This window comes from Leuciscus leuciscus, assembly GCF_965113295.1.
Source record: "Leuciscus leuciscus genome assembly, chromosome: 24".
In the NCBI taxonomy this organism is placed as follows: Eukaryota; Metazoa; Chordata; class Actinopteri; order Cypriniformes; family Leuciscidae; genus Leuciscus; species Leuciscus leuciscus.
This window is the reverse complement of record NC_138723.1, coordinates 31,289,056-31,307,522: the sequence shown is the minus strand read 5'-3', so window position 1 is coordinate 31,307,522 and position 18,467 is coordinate 31,289,056.

Genomic DNA, 18,467 nt, shown 5'->3' with positions numbered 1-18,467 from the left:
TCTTGGAAACTTCTGAAAACAAAGTGTCACAAAACATATAAAAAAAATTATTTGCAAAATATCCTCCAACGTTTTGCAACACTTTGCAGTTTGAATGATGTCTTGTATGAACATGACGGAGTATGTTTTTATGTTTCCACTGTTCGATCGCGCCCGCGCCTCACACACACACACACACACAACATATTCCAGCTTTGTAATCTTCCACTGTGATGTTTCCAAGCACATTTTTGCACGTGTGAAGAGGATGATTTTTTTCCATCGATATTGGAAAGTGAGTGAAGTTCAAAGCCTATGATAAAGAATAGTTTACCATCCAAATCCACTGCGAATGTTGAAACATTTTGATTCTAATGAGAGAGATACGTGAGCCCAACGCCGCTTACTTTCACTTTCGCTTTAAATTATTTCGTTTTGGCTTGTTTATACTTATTTTTTATTCTTGTTCTGTTCTGAATATCATTACATTTAAAGGATAAATCATTGATAAAATCAAAATTTTGTGACATGGCTTAACATTACCGTGACTTTGCGCACAAATTGTCTATGCACGCGAGGTTATGCGCATGACTCAAACACTGGCAGACACAGCAGCAGTTGTAGGCAGGTATATTGATCATGAAATCAGAATTGTCTTGTCTTGAATTATTAATCCATTCATTCATTTATGTCACTTGTTTAAGTTACAGTTTTTACCAACTGCTTACACACAAAATCTTTTCATGTCACACAATTTTTGAAACCTCTCACTCAAAGTGCAAAACTACATACCAAATCTCCAAAACCATAAGCTATTTCTCAGCCTTTGACTCAGTTTTCAATTGCATTAAACACTTTTTTCAAAACACTACACACAATTCTCTACCTAAAACACAAAAATCTATCAGGAAGTGACTTGCTTTCCTTTTCCAAACACAACCAATCAAAATGCTACACTTATTCACCAGGTCAAACACACACTCCTCACATGTGCAAACACTAATTGCTTAACTGATCACTAACCAATCACTGCTTTACTGTAGTATAGGCCTAAATAGGTCAAAGGTCAGATGATCAGATACCCCCCCCCCCTCCACACACACACACACACACACAATTGTGTTCTTTACTGTATTATAAAGAATATACTTTTGGTTTACAGTACATATGTTTATGGTTTTATTGTATGCTACTGTAAACAACAATAATGTTAGGCCTAATAAATATTTTCTGTTTCTACATTGCATTGGTGTTTACAGTGTTACTTGTTACATCAGATTACTTTCACTGTAGAACATTGTATTGAAATGTAGATATAAACCTATGAAAGACCAAAGAGCTTTAGATTTAGAACAACAGTGTTTACATGGTATATCCAAAAATGTACTATTATGAAAGAAGTGTTTGCCATTTGATGCAAATGCTTCATTCTGACTTGTGTTTATGGCATTTTGAATGCAGTGTTACATTTTGAAGGAGATGTGAGGCATTTTGCATTTTGTGTGTGCAGTTTTGAGAATTGTGTGTAGAGTTTTGAAAAAAGGAGACTTAGTTTTGAAAACGTGTGTAAGCAATTGGTAAAAACTGTAATTAATATGTAAAAAAAAAAAATACTCGATTGGGGGCCCTCTGGTGGCGAGTGGCCCCAAGCAGCCGCTTAGTTCACTTATGCCTCGGGCCGGCCCTGGTTAAACTGGCGGTTATGGTAAGGGGCGGGACATTTCCCAAACACTCAAAGCTATTGACCAATCACAACACACTGATCCAGCCGACCAATCAGAGCACAGTGTGCTTTTCAGAAGGAGGGGCTTCATAGAGACAGGAAGTAAACAGAGCGTTACTGACAGACTGGGAAGAGAGGAGCCGCAACAATGGAGAATATGAGGTGAATAATCAACATTCAAGCAGGAAAACCTGTTCTAGTAGAGGCTAAAAAAATTGATTAAAACTCTTTACAGTAAACTTAAATACTTTAGTTTTGTAAAGAAATTCATAGTAATTTCAGCAGAAGCCTTTTGATCAGAAGGTTTTTATGATCATAAAAGACTTGTGTGCGTGCGTGTGTGTGTGTGTGTGTGTGTGTGTGTGTGTGTGTGTGTGTGTGTGTGTGTGTGTGTGTGTGTGTGTGTGTGTGTGTGTGTGTGTGTGTGCGCGTACGTACGTGTGTGTGTGTGTGTGTGTGTGTGTGTGTGTGTGTGTGTGTGTGTGTGTGTGTGTGTGTGTGTGTGTGTGTGTGTACGTGTGGACGTGTGTGTACGTGTGTACGTGTGTGTGTGTGTGTGTGTGTGTGTGTGTGTGTGTGTGTGTGTGTGTGTGTGTGTGTGTGTGTGTGTGTGTGTGTGTGTGTGAGAATTTTTGACTGGTGATGAATGTAAAGAACTCGAGCTGATTTCTGACTGGCGGCTCAGAGCTGATTTCAGTCTTTCTGTCATGTCGATTATTTAATTTGGTCTTTTGTTGATTTGATGACACATGACTGTGATGTCCTCACTTCTACACACAGTCCAGAATCAGACATGTACAATTAACAATTAACAAATGAACAATTCGTACATGATTGGCTCATCAGTCATGGCAGAGCTCTCCAAACGAAGCTTTTGTTTGGGTCGGCGTCGCACTGATTCTGCTGATGCATCAGTGTCATTCCTCATGCCGTTCATGCATGCATGTCATTAAAATATGTAAAAATGACAGTATTCATTATTCCCAATCATGTATGAAAGTCAGTGCCATTCCAGTTGCAGTCCAAAGTGTATAAACGAATATTTTGGATGTGCATATTTTCCCCAAAATTGCATTTGCACACAGAAATGAGCACGTAATCACCTTTGATTCAGATCTTTGTCTGATTGCAATCAGCAGAGCTTATTCTCCCGCAGAGCAATCCGACAACCTTAAACAAGGCCTTCGCTCGCGAGAGCTTGTTATCCGTCTCCTCTCGACCCGTTCGCTCTGAAAGCAGCGCAGTGTGTGTGTTTTAAGAGCTGTAATATGACTGCAGGGACACTCTAATGACCCACTGAATGAATCTTCATATTGATCACCTTCTCAAACCCTTTTAAACCATCAATACCACTTAAGGTTAAGAACACGTGTGACCTCTGTGTTTCTGTGCTCAAAAGAGCCGGACATCTGGCTGGCAGAAGGTAAAGACACTCACACACACTGTTAAACACCTGCAACGTGATGATCATCTCTTACAGCCTTCCTGAAGCTCATGCGTTCGTGTCAGGTTGAACACACATGTGTTTGAAATTGTGAAGAAAGTCACCAGTCTTAGGCTGGTTAATGTGACACACTTATCGAGGACTAATTGCCTTCATGATGAATCTGCACCTGCAACTGAGAAACACTGCGTTTTCAGGATGGCATTTTTCACAATCAGTTTATTAATTTAAAACATTTGGAGTTGCACTGCCAAAATGAATAAATTAATGAATGAATGAACGAATGAATGAATGAATGAATGAATGAATGAATGAATATGCAAGATACAAAAATATTCAATATATTAATTAAATAAATATTTAATAAATCTAATAAATATCTAATAAATTAAATATATACATAGACCCCTAAATTACATCAATTAAATAAATAATGAATTAAATAAATATGTAATAAATTACATTAAATAAATTTTTAATTAATAAAATATATAAATATACAATAAATCTATCCAATAAATATCTAATAAATTAAATAACTACATAAATATTAAATAAATACATATTGAATACATATATTTAAATTAAATAATTAAATAAATATTTAATAAATAGAAATAAATATTTGATCAATTAATTAAATACATATGTAATAAATTAAATAAGAAATATTTAATAAATTTAATAAACATTAAATACATTTTTATTTTATTTTACAGTCTGTCAGAAAGTTGTGTGTGTTGAGCTTTACTCAAGATCTCACGTACAGCAAGCGATCAGAGAGGAAAGAAAGATCACAAATGAAATCTCAGTTGTTTCTCCTCCACACTGAAGGAAACTTTTGCTGAAGTGCACATTCATTATAGCTCTATACTCCTGCTGTATATCTATTAACTCAATGTGTGTGTTTTCTCCTCAGGAATTGTAAGAGCAACAACTGATACTTCAATAGCCATATTTTCATCACGTACTTTCGTGCACATTTTGGGATATTGCATAATAAAGCACATGCGCTTATAATTTAGGTGGATATTTTTGTATCCAATAAGAAAACTGCAATAGAAACACATTTACAGAATAAATTCCTGGTAAAAACTTTGCCTCAACAGACCAGTGGACCAATTATATCTAAAATATTGTTTTAGTCGTTCTGAAACGCGCGAGTCGATGCATGACAGCGTCTATTATTGCATTTCATCTGTGCACAAGTATTTTATAATGCAGGAAAAATAGCTATTCCATGATCCTTTGCTCAGTTTCTGATGTTGTTCTTTTAAACACACGGGACACCGTTTCTGTCAACTAGTGTAGTCTTATTTTAAATCAGTAGTGAACCAGTGCTCTAGATGAGACTCATCTGAGATCTCTCAGGAGAAACTGTCTGGGACCCTTATATAAACAGTGCTGGGTAAATAAAATAAAATTAATAATTATAATAATTAAATAAAATGTAATGATGTTTTTTAATAAAGTAAATAAACATTATAAATAAAATAAATAAATATATAATAAATTAAATCTATAAATAAACACTTAATATATAAAATAAATTAATATTTAATAAATTCATTAATAAATATTTGATAAATTAATACATGTTAAATAAATAATATAATATATAAATATTTAATAAATTAAATGAATAAAACACTGTGAGCAAGTATTTTATAATACAGGATAAAGAGCTATTCCATGATTCGATGTTGTCCTCTCTGAAACACTGGTTTGTCCTCCTCGTGTGTTCTGAGTGTGTTGTGATCTGTGCATTTTGAAGTCAGCGTGACAAATTCAGCGCCTGTCCTTGACACACTTCTGCAAGGTGGACACAGTGACCCCATCAGCTGGTGTCCAGTTCCCCGAGGACAGTAAAGCCCAGCGCCACGACCGACCGCATCCATCTTCACGATCCCCCTTCAAACGCCTTGGGCTCGACCCCTGATAATTCCCCATACGCCTTTGATTAATGCCTGTTTACTTCAGCAGGTCAAACCATTTCAGTTTGAGGAGGGGAGAAATTATGTGAAAGAACAGTGTAATTACTCAGGGCTTCAACCTGCCAGCTTCAGGTGAAAGCACACAGACTCAGCCAAGCATCTCAACTAATGAGAATATCGAGCCAGAGAGGGAAACATCGAGCGGACGAGCTCTCACTTATGTAGAAATGTTTCTCTTTTAATTCCTTCAGGAGAAATAAAAACAGACCCGATGAGTCACTGTTCATCATTGCAGTAAGAGTATATCAAATCAAAATGAAGAGCGGTTCAGATCATAGTTGAGTTCATATTGAGACTTGATTGCAGATTGAGACATTGTTGAGATCTCTTCAGAAACTCTAGAGCTTCTCAACCTCTTTCTGTCAACTAGTTTAGTCTTATTTTAAATCAGTTGTGAGCCAGTGCTCTAGATGAGACTCATCTGAGATCTTTCTCTCAGGAGAAACTGTCTGGGACCCTCATATAAACAGTGCTGGATAAATTTTTTTTTTATATAAATTAAATAAATACATATGTAATATATGAAATAAATAAATATTTAATTAATTTAATTTAATAATATAATTATATAAATATCTTTTTATGAATTAAATATCTAATAAATGAATAAATATTTAATATATTAATTAATAAATATTTATTAAATAAATAATATATAAATATTTAATCAGTCAAACGAATAGATATTAAATAAATTATGTATTAATATTTAATGAATTAAATTAATAAATAATAAATACATATTAAATAAATAATATACTGTACATATTCAATAAGTTAAAATTAATAATATAATTATAATTATATTTAAAAATATATGAATTAAATATCTAATAAATACATATTTAATACATACATTAATACATATTTATTAAATAATTAATATATACATATTTAATTAATTAAATTAATAAATATTAAATAAATATGAATTATTCTCCTATGCACATTGAGACATTGTTTCTCTCTCTGGAAACTCTAGAGCTGTGCTTCTGAAACTCGTCATCCTCTGAACCAGAGCTCTGGATGAGACACGCGTCTCAGGAGAAACAGGAGACTCCAGGAAAAGTCCTCCGTTTAACTTCACTGCTGTCTTAGAGAAACGCAGGGCCGGCCCGCGGCATAGGCGGTATAGGCAAATGCTAGGGGCGCCACTCATCCATAGGGGCGCCAGAATGAGTGAACGAGTGAAATTTTATTTTTATTTTTTTTTTTTTACATTTTTTTTTTTTTATATATAATACTATTTTAAAACCATTAATTCGAAATACTTCAAAAAAAAAAAAAAAAAAAAAAAGTCCGGCTCACCAATCGTCCCCCGCCCATCGAGTGCTTGAAGTGCGTCAGAAACAGAGCGCGCGCGCGATCAGTTGTTGGTAATTTGTTGTGTAGCACGGCGCACGGCGCACGGCGACTCCGCATCCAATGTAGACAGCACTGCTTTTGTTAACACACAGCTCGTAGAAACGGGCCTGGCAGCTCGCGCCAGTTCTAGACACGGTGAAAGTTTCCTGATTGTGACGGAAGGCCGAATTTACATGACACATTATAAATGAGCATAGTCTGCGATAGATACAGTGCCAAAAAGAAGAGAAGAGGATAAAAGGGGATAAAGACAGAGGTAAAGTGATGTAGTGAATGAACAATTTATGGCATAGGAGTAAGATACTATAATTTCATGGCAGTTATTTTTACCTTAAACTTAATGTTAGCAGTTGTTCTGAGTTCTCCAGAGTCCCCAGACTGTGTGGTTTTGTAACAATCATGTCAGTTTTAAGACGCATTTTTTATTATCACTTTTTTATTAATGTTTTACTCTACAGTTGTGCAGTTGTGGGGATACAGTACAGGCCAAAAGTTTGGAAACATTACTATTTTTAATGTTTTTGAAAAAAGTTTCTTCTGCTCATCAAGCCTGCATTTATTTGATCAAAAATACAGAAAAAATAATAAATATTGTGATATATTATTACAATTTAAAATAATTGGTTTTCAATTTATTATACTTTAAATTATCATTTATTTCTGTGATGCAAAGCTGAATTTTCAGCATCATTACTCCAGTCTTCAGTGTCACATGTGACATCCAGTCTATCACATGATCCTTTAGAAATCATTTTAATATTCTGATTTATTATGCGTGTTGGAAACAGTTCTGCTGCCTAATATATTTGATGAATAAAATGTTAAAAAGAACTGCATTTATTTAAAATAAAATAAAAATATTTTCTAATTATATAAATCATCTTTACGATCACTTTTTATCAATTTAACACATCCTTGCTGAATAAAGTATTGATTTATTTCAACAACAAAAAAACAAAAAAAAAAACAACTGACCCCAAATGACTGACCAGTAGTGTATATTGTTGTTACAAAAGATTTCTATTTTTAAAACATTTAAAAAAAAATTTTTTTTACTATTTATTTATCAAAGTATCCTAAAAAAGTATCACAGGTTATGAAAAAATATTAAGCAGCAGAACTGTTTCCAACTTTGATAATGAATCATCATTATCATTTTCTGTACATTTTATGGCATAGTAATGATATTTATTTACAGGTTTATTCAAAATAGCAAAGTTCACATTAAATCTTTATTGTAAATCGTGCTATAAAAGATAATGGGGACTTGACTTGAATGCTATGTAATGCTCTTGGTATTTGTGTTTAGGCTGTGTTATATATATATGCTAAATCATGAACACAATGACGGGGTGAAATGGGCTGTGATGCATGGGGCGCCAGGTAAAATCTTGCCTAGGGCAGCAAATTGGTCAGGGCCGGCCCTGGAGAAACGAGTGAGCTATTGAAGAGTTGTGTTTCTGTTTCCTGAAGGCTTCTTCCTAACAGTACGGCTTCTTCCTAACAGTACGGCTTCTTCCTAACAGTACGGCTTCTTTTGACCGTGTTTGAGGATCTCTAGAGGATTGCCCTCTCTCTGAATAAGAGGTCAGTGCGTTTGGAGGCAGGTGAGCAGAAGTGCACACATCAGTGTGTGTGTGTGTGTGTGTGTGTGTGTGTGTGTGTGTGTGTGTGTGTGTGTGTGTGTGTGTGTGTTTGTGGGTGTTTGTTTGTTAAGGAGGCCTTTCGACAGCGTTGAGGAGGAGTGAGCGTTACACAAGTCTTCTGTGCCAGTGTTATCACGCATGCATGCCGGTGGGCGTCAGTTAAAAAGAAATGAACAAAAAGCTTTCATGTTCTTAAAAAGGTCACGGAGACTCTCTGATATCGACTCTCTGATATTGACTCGTGCTGCTTCTTCACATGATGAGGGTCGCGGGAGGTCATCGCTCAAACCCTCCTGGTTCAGAATGTTTTTGCCAAATGCTTGTTCTCACATGAGAAAGCCACTGCTGATCATCACTGGGACATGTGGCGTCGCTCCTTCTGTGTGTGGGAGTGCATGATGGTGTATGAAGACACAGGACGGCTCATTAGTCCACCGAGGTAAACACTAACACAAAGACACTGGCTGAACATAATGATCTGTTTGCTCTTCATCAATCCCACACACACACTCACACACACACACACACACACACACACACACACACACACACACACACACACACACAGCATCCGCGCATAAGTACTATTTACTGCTGTTTGCTAACAAACTACTAACCCTGAGTACTAAACTTTGGCAGTAACTCGCCTCACACTGTCTTTGCTTCAGGCTGAAATCATTCCTGGAGTCATGCAGTCAGATGAACACAAATCAGCCACAGAAACATGCTAAAAACAGCATTATTAATGTTGCATTGCAGATACTCACTCCTTCAGAAAATGTGATTAAGGAAATTAATAAATATCAACGTTAAAACGTACAGTAAAAAGGGGTGGAAATGTTATACCAGTTCAAAGGTTTGGGTCTGTCATTTTAATACTTTTATTCATTAAGAATGCATTAAATTGATCAAAAGTGACAGTAAAGACATTTATAATGTTACAAAAGATTATATTTCAAATAAATGCTGTTCTTGTGAACTTTCTATTCACCAAAGATTTTCCAAATATGAACTGTTTTCAACACTGATAATAATCATAATTGTTTCTTGATCATCAAATCATCATATTAGAGTGATTTCTGAAGGATCATGTGACACTGAAGACTGGAGTAATGATGCTGAAAATTCAGCTTTGATCACAGGAATAAATTACACTTTACTAGATATTCACATAGAAAACAGATGATTTACATTGTAATAATATTTCACAGTTTTTAATGTATTTTTGATCAAATAAATGCAGCTTTGGTGAGCAGAAGAGACTCTTTCAAAAACATAAAAAACTCTTACCGACCCCAAACTTTTGACTGGACTTTTTCACTTCTTTTCCACTTTGAAAAATTGTACCAGTGTTTTTCTGTAAAATTAAATCTATACGTTTTTCACCATACTGTACAGTAACAACTCACTGTTTACCAATGAACTGTCACATGTCACATTACTGTCACAGTTTTACAGTCTTGAATGCATGCATAACCACTGAAGCTTGTGTCCGCCACAGAATAACACATTTGATAAGATAATTGCGACTTTATCCCTCAGTATTGTGAGATATAAAGTCAGAATTGTGAGGAATAAACTCGTAATTGCGAGTTATAATGTCCAATTCTAATGTAAAAAAGACTGCATTTTTTGACTGAGTTTTTATCTCGCAATTCCGACTTTATATCACAGAATTCTGACTTTTATAACTTGCAATTGTGACTATATCACTCAAATCGAGATAAAAAGTCAGAATTGCGAGATTTAAAATCGCAATTACCTTTTTTTATTCTGTGGCGGAAACAAGCTTCTACACATAACAGATTATAACAAGTAAAAAAGATTCAAATAAAAAGGAGACGATGCAGTGCATCAGTGAAACAGATGTGTCTTTACATCTGTATAAAGCATAATTCAAAGAGTAATAGAAGGGTGCGAGTGTTGCTGTGTGTCCTTGTGTCTCTGCTGGAGACGTGTGTGTGTGTGTGTGTGTGTGTGTGTGTGTGTGTGTGTGTGTGTGTGTGTGTGTGTGTGTGTCCTCACCGCTCCTCCCACAGGTGTCCCGGGATCTACAGGTGACCTGGAAACAGGATGATTGATCACATCATTTAAAGGGCTGAGGCGCTGCTCCAGTTTCCTGAATGCTGGCCATGTCCATTTCAATAATCATAAAATTCCAGGCATGATGAGGAGCCCTTTTGAAAAGTGAGTATTGATTATATCCCAAAAAGTGTGAGTGGAATATTGGATTTCATTATGCAATATTAATAAAAAAGTATTCAAAGGCTGGTGTGAAAATGAAGCCTTTTTCTAACTATCCAGCGGAGGATCCCACATGTGAGCTTGACTCATTAAAACACAGTTGCTGCTAAACACAACGCTGTTTGCAAGCCTCTTTTGCTTCCGTAAAGTGATGTTTTTTTAGAGTATTCACCAGCAGGACTTGATTTCACTCGCTGTATGGTGTAAAGTGGGAGGTAAGATGATGATAAGTAAGAGAGACTCTTGATGTTTTTATTTATAATAATGTGCAGTGATGAAACTCTTCATCACAAATCTTGTTTTCCAGTACAAATATCGAAACATTCTTAAATCACGATATGTTTACTTAAAATGAGTGAAGATATTAAATCTTATTTTCTGAAAAATGTAAATGAAGTGAATGTGTGCTTAAAACAATAACAAATATCTGTCATGGGGTCAGAAAAATAATCCTGTTTTATTTCATCCTTGTTTTAAGCACAAACATTTTAAACAATTATTCAGAAAACAAGACTTGAATTTATCAGGATTAAAAATATTTAGATATTTTTACTGAAAGAAAGACAAAAATACTAAGCAAATCATTTGCATTATTTTTTGTCACGCGTGACCTTCAACCTGATTACGTAATGTGTGTCGCATCACAGCTAGTGAAGACGAGCATTTGTGGTTTAAAACTATATAAATGTTCATTTTTGTTCTAAAATGTCGGCTGGTTTGTCTAGATAAGACTCTTATTCCTCGGCTGGATCGTGTCGAGACTTTGAAGCTGCACTGAAACTCACATCTGGACCTTCGACCCGTTGGACACTGAAGTCACTATATGGAGAAAAACCTGGAATGTTTTCCTCAAAAACCTTCATTTCTTTTCAAATGAGGAAAGAAAGACATGAGTAAATTATCAGGAAATTTGAATTCTGAAGTGAACTACTCCTTTAAATTTAGTGTAAAACTAGTGAAAAGTAATGGTAGAAAGGACCATTAGTGTTTTATGCAGTAAAAGCAGCTCTTTCCTCTCGGATGCGGCTCACTTTGCCCCGGTTACCCAGCAGACACACGGCTCAGCGCTGTTACTGAGCAACTTTTAAATGCTCCAATTATGTAAATTACGCAGCGATTACTTATCATGATTACAGTAATGGCGAGGTGAGACGGCTAGCATATTTTGCATGTTAATGGTCTCTGTCTGGTTTTTCGGTGCGCTGAGTCACTTTGGTGACGAGCCATAAATCGATATTTTGACTTTCGCCGTTGGATGTATTTTTTTTTTTGTCTTACAGGAGAAATGCCGTAATGGAGGTGGACTGTAAATAAGCGGAAGGCCTTCTTGACAAATGAATCCATTAACATTTCCCTGTGTCGCCTGGCAAGGAGACTTGCCGTTTATGGGGCAGAAAAAGCAGGCCTGTAAATCTGAAGACCCACGCGGACCAAACCGGCCCATGATGCAGCGCTTTATCTGCCTCTCAAATGGCATCTTTATCTGCCTAAATGAAGTTTTGATTCCTTGCCACATACGGTGCCGCAAATCACTTTTAACGCTGATATGAAGAGCGGCACTAAAGTCGGCCCGTGGCCATCAAAACCTTTTTATTTTGCAGCATCCTCTGTTGTTCCCGGCCCGGGTTTAACCCCTGCGGCTCTGCTTATTTCCAATGCATAATCTATCATGGGAAAGGGCGGAGGACGCTCTGAGAAGCAGAATAAATTTCCAATTTAAATTTGATTTTAGCACCGTGTGTCAAAGAAGGATTTCCCTGACTTCTGTTTCACTTCATAACACCAGCCTGAACTCCGAGACGTCGGGATTGATGGAGTTTTTTTTCCCAAGGACGCCCATCATTCACTCAGACGGTTAATGTCTTTGTTAACGGAGGAGAAGAGCTGTCGCACCGATGACTGACAGGCCTTTCATCATTAGCGAACGCTGACTGACAGTTTTGTGGGAAAAGCATCATTGAGTTCTGAGAGCTGAGTTTATGTTGAGTTTGCGGTTTAACTTTGATTCTCAACCGGTTTGTCATCAGGGTTTAGATTTTATGTCAACATGCTAGGTTCAGTATCAGAAGAAAGTAAACATTAATGCATTATTATTACAGTTTTTTCCAATTGCTAACACACAATTTTGCAAACTAAGCTGGTTTTATCCAAATACTAAACACAATTCACAAAACCACACACCCAAACTGCAAAATACCTCATATATCCTGCAAAATGAAGCTCTGCAACCAAAACTACACATATCATTATCAAAATCAAACTTTTGCACGAAATGGCGCACACTTTTTTGTCTGACCATCTACACACTGTTGGGCGTAATGAAGAGCAGTCTCATCTTCAGGATGCTTTGCCATAATACTAAAATAGTTCAAATTGTAGAAAATTCTTCTGGTTGTTCACATGCACAGGAATATTTGCAGATGCACACACACATGCTGTTGAAACATTACATTTTTTTATTTTTGACCAAACGAGTCAGTGCAACATATGCACAGCAGAAATATTTACACTGGACTGAACACAAATATGCTCACAGAAATAATAGAAATAGACTGAAGTGATAACAATTAAGCATTGAGGTGTTTGGTCAGGTGACACATGTATCGGCCAATCAGATCATGGAGTGTCATTTTGAACAACAGTGTTTTGAAATGGCAATCACATGACTTCATGTCAGATTGTTGTGTGTTATGCAGAGAACCATGATCAGTGTGTTTAAAAAGTGCCATTTTGAATTGCAAAATGTGTGTAAAGCAGAAAATGTGTTTAGACTTTTGGAGACTTGAGAAGAGGTTTTGCTCTGTGTGTGTCAGTGTAAATAACTGTGCTGTGTCATTTTAGTGTGTGTCAAAACTCTATTATTTGTTCATCATTTTGTTCAGCCAACATGTTTATCCTTGTTGCATGTGAGAAACGACACTATTGTCTTAATTTGTTGTCATAATTTACGATCTTTACACAGTTATTGAACTGAACTGAATCAACACTGAACTGAACTGAGTTTAATAATGAACTGAACTAGATTTGAAGAAGTTTGCATCACTGATTCGGTTATTTTTCTGCTGCTTTGAAACAATCTGTTTCGGATAAACCTATAGAAATCACCTAAAGTTGACTTGATGTTATTATTTTCTTTAATAGTGTGTAGTTCTTGTTCTGATTTGATGAATTTGCACCCAAAACCTTGGAGTTTAACCGGACACACAACCTTAGACGTTTAAAACCTGATAAGTGCATTTCATCAGAACCCATTTCTGGATTTGAGACATGGCGAATCTATTTGTTCACTGTTTCTGCTATTCTTGTCTGATTAATATCAGCCCAATTAATTAAAGCATAATGGATTCTTAACAGTTTTACCGCCGTATCAATAAAAAAACTCCCTTCTGCTAAATGGGGCATATGCAAAGAGCACTAAATGCCTTATTTATGCATGAATGTCAGGACCATCTGAATTAATTCAGCTTTATCCCTCTTAGGTCTGCGGCAGCCATTAGTTACTGAAGAACTGGACGAGCTTATGTGACATTACAATGTGCTTTCGGTACAGAATTTGTTAAAGGGCCATTCGCTTGAAATATCTGCACTGACAGTAAAATACCAACCAGAGCCATTAGGTTTGAAGCCAAATCAATCTCATACTTTAAAAGAAAAAAAAATACTACAGTGTCTCACAAAAGACAAAAACCAGGCCATGAGCATCAGTCGTGGAAATACATACGCCCGCCTTTAGAATAATGCATCTTTATGTTAAGAGTAAAGTCCATTCAGTCTTTCCTTCACTTCTGTTATATCTCAACAAACTTACAGTTCGAGGAGTAAATCAAACTACTTCACATGATTACCTGTAGGTTCAAATAAACTTCGTTCAAATAAACCCACAGTCTTTCATGGAAATGATTCTACAAGCACTTTATAGCCACTTTCCCAATTCTTGATTTTAACTTTAATACTGTGAAGCAAATAAAAAAAATCTATATTCTCATGCACATAGCTGCATTTACCAAGCATTGTGAATTAGCATAATAATATACAGGCAAAGAAAGACTATAATCATGGTTTGGTCCGGTTTGAATCTGTTTCCAGGAGTAATAGATAATGTTCTCTCAGGCCCATCAGCAAATAAAAAGCAATTTCTCTCCCGCTGGTAATTCAAAGTGAAATGCCACAAGATGTCAGATTCTCAGAGATTATTGTTCAACCCATAGAGAACAAGACGAGTCGCCACACCAGCCATGCTTTCTCAGATCTCACTATTACTGCAGTTCATTCACAGCTCTTGATGTAGTCTCTCATGAGGCTCATTTACGCCTGTTCTAATGCTGAGAATTACTATAAAAGATAAACATCTGTCTATCTGAATGAAGGAGATTGTACAATCTTTGTGGTTTGGTGTAATTTTTTTTATGTTTTTGAGCTACTTACCAAGGCTGCATTTATTTGATCAAAAATACAGTAAAAATACAGACATATTTTTACAATTTAAAAGATCTATTTTCTATGTGAATATCTAGGAAAGTGTAATTTATTCCTGTGATCAAAGCTGAATTTTCAGCATCATTACTCCAGTCTTCAGTGTCACATGATCCTTCACAAATCATTCTAATATGATGATTTGATGATCAAGAAACATTTATGATTATTATCAGTGTTAAAAAAAAAACAGTTAATGTTTTTGTGGAAACATACATTTTATTTTTCAGAATAATTTGATGAATACGACAGCGATTATTTGAAATATGTTTTAGTAACAATGTCTGTACTGTCACTTTTAACCAGTTTAATGTGTCCTTGCGGAATAAAAGTATTAATTTATCTTTTTTTTTATTTACTTTTGGTAGTTTATGTATATTGTTAAACAATATATATGTGTGTAAAAAACACATATACATACATATATTTACTGTAAGTCTTGATATGTCCACAAAAATGTCTTAAAAATGTGTCACAAAGAGTCCACCTTTAAGGGCAACCAATTCAGTCCATCGTCACGCTCGATCTAACCAGCAGTTATGAGGGATTACAGTCCAAACAACTCAGTAGAAGTGGAAGAATAGAGAGGTTGCAGCTCCTTACAGGGAAGAGTAAGGAGAGGAAATGATGTCACGGCGTGTCACTTCTGGTGCCGAATGAGCGCAGTGGGTGACATTAGTCTCGGAGACTCTGAACATGTTCTTTTCCCAGCTCTTTCGGGGGCTGTTTTTCTTTGGGGCCGGGATGGGAATAGGTCATCAAAGTGGGTTCATAAAAACGGCCCCAAAAAAAGAGAGATATTACAGAGCTGAACCCCGGGGCGAGAGCGAATTAAGTCTATCTGAGCTATTGTTGCTGTTTGCTGACTGAGACCTCTGACATTTTGATATTACTTTGGAGAATTGTATCATTTCAAAGTTGTAAAGCAAAAAAAAAAAAAAAAAAAATCTAGACATAAAAGATATATGTTGTTTTTTAAGAGATGAACAACATGCGGGGCAGTTTAATGCTTGCTCGGGATGCAGTGTGTTTTTCTGCCCTGTATTGTTCCATTGTGGCCAAACAAAAGGATAGTTTGACCATACACTGTAAAAAAAAAAAAATCTGTTTAATTTATAAAAAATAAATAAAAAAAACTGGCAGAAATTTACAGTAAAAAATATGGCAGCAACATTTTAGGTTTTACAGATTTAAGTTACATTTACAGTAAAATACCGTATTTCATTAACTGATATAATGTTAATTTACCAACCTATTGAAATACTAATATCTGCTTTGAACCTTTGTAATACACTGACAACCACCCAATCACAGTGGTGATGAGAGTCACATGATCAATCACAAGAACGTTAAGAAAGTTAATACTAATAAATAGAAAGTGCATAATGTCATTCACACACACACTAAACTTCATCATGGGAACATACATGAAATTTAAAAAATGCAAGGAAAAATAAAAAAAACTATGAAGAAACAGTTATTTCAACTAAAATACAAGCGTCACGCAGGGAATTCTGGGAATGTCAATTTAAATTTTTTTCACTGTAAATTATACAATGACTTGTTCTTTTCACTTCCAAAAACTGTTAATTCAACGGTATTTTACTGTAAAACTACATTAAATGTATACGGTTAGATCTATCACAGTTACTCTCTTTCTTTCTGTTAACCAATTAACAGTTTTTCACCGTTAGCATTTTTACAGTCTTTTACCGTTAAAATCACGACCATTGTTTTACAGTGTAGCGTCGCAAGCTGACGGAGAGTCATGGAAAAGTCATGGAAAAGCCTCGGAAGACGCTTTACTTGGAATTCCATGTATGAGATTACACAGGAGGCCACCCATGATGTTTAACCACTACACAAGTAAATGGGTTTCCTAAGTTGTCACTCACCAAGATTAAAGGCGGTACAGAAGAACTCCTGCTGTAAACAGCATTAACTCCGTTGGTAAACATTATAGAATTGCATAATATTTACAGAGGTTGTTCACATAGAAATGGGAGGATGCATAAATCAAATGGAAAAACATGACAAGCGTGTGTCTTTAGGGTCCATGCGTTCTATGTAAAACTGTGACTGAATGAACTCTGTTTATTTCACTGGCCCTTTAGCAGACGCTTCATCATGTGACTCGGCCGAAGAGCACGAGCTGAAGAAACCCGAGGTGAAGAGTCTCGCTCCAGCAGGACCAGACGGATCATCACGTGACTCGGCCCGAAGAGCATGAGCTGAGGAAACCCGAGGTGAAGAGTCTCGCTCCAGCAAGACTGGAGGATCTGGATCACTTCAGACTGAGGCTGAACCCGCAACTGAAGTCAGCAGCTCGGATCCTGAACCGACATCATCATACGTGCATATGCAGAGATTCAGTGTGAGAACACCTGCAGATAGAGAAGATCACACACACTCTTATCATGAGCTCAGACCACGACAGGCATCGATCTGCAAACTCACTTAAGTTACTAACCAGTTTTGCAAAATAAAGAAATAATATATATATATATATACACTCACCTAAAGGATTATTAGGAACACCATACTAATACTGTGTTTGACCCCCTTTCGCCTTCAGAACTGCCTTAATTCTACGTGGCATTGATTCAACAAGGTGCTGAAAGCATTCTTTAGAAATGTTGGCCCATATTGATAGGATAGCATCTTGCAGTTGATGGAGATTTGTGGGATGCACATCCAGGGCACGAAGCTCCCGTTCCACCACATCCCAAAGATGCTCTATTGGGTTAAGATCTGGTGACTGTGGGGGCCATTTTAGTACAGTGAACTCATTGTCATGTTCAAGAAACCAATTTGAAATGATTCGAGCTTTGTGACATGGTGCATTATCCTGCTGGAAGTAGCCATCAGAGGATGGGTACATGGTGGTCATAAAGGGATGGACATGGTCAGAAACAATGCTCAGGTAGGCCGTGGCATTTAAACGATGCCCAATTGGCACTAAGGGGCCTAAAGTGTGCCAAGAAAACATCCCCCACACCATTACACCACCACCACCAGCCTGCACAGTGGTAACAAGGCATGATGGATCCATGTTCTCATTCTGTTTATGCCAAATTCTGACTCTACCATCTGAATGTCTCAACAGAAATCGAGACTCATCAGACCAGGCAACATTTTTCCAGTCTTCAACTGTCCAATTTTGGTGAGCTTGTGCAAATTGTAGCCTCTTTTTCCTATTTGTAGTGGAGATGAGTGGTGTAGCCCATCCGCCTCAAGGTTGTGCGTGTTGTGGCTTCACAAATGCTTTGCTGCATACCTCGGTTGTAACGAGTGGTTATTTCAGTCAAAGTTGCTCTTCTATCAGCTTGAATCAGTCGGCCCATTCTCCTCTGACCTCTAGCATCAACAAGGCATTTTCGCCCACAGGACTGCCGCATACTGGATGTTTTTCCCTTTTCACACCATTCTTTGTAAACCCTAGAAATGGTTGTGCGTGAAAATCCCAGTAACTGAGCAGATTGTGAAATACTCAGACCGGCCCGTCTGGCACCAACAACCATGCCACGCTTAAATCACCTTTCTTTCCCATTCTGACATTCAGTTTGGAGTTCAGGAGATTGTCTTGACCAGGACCACAC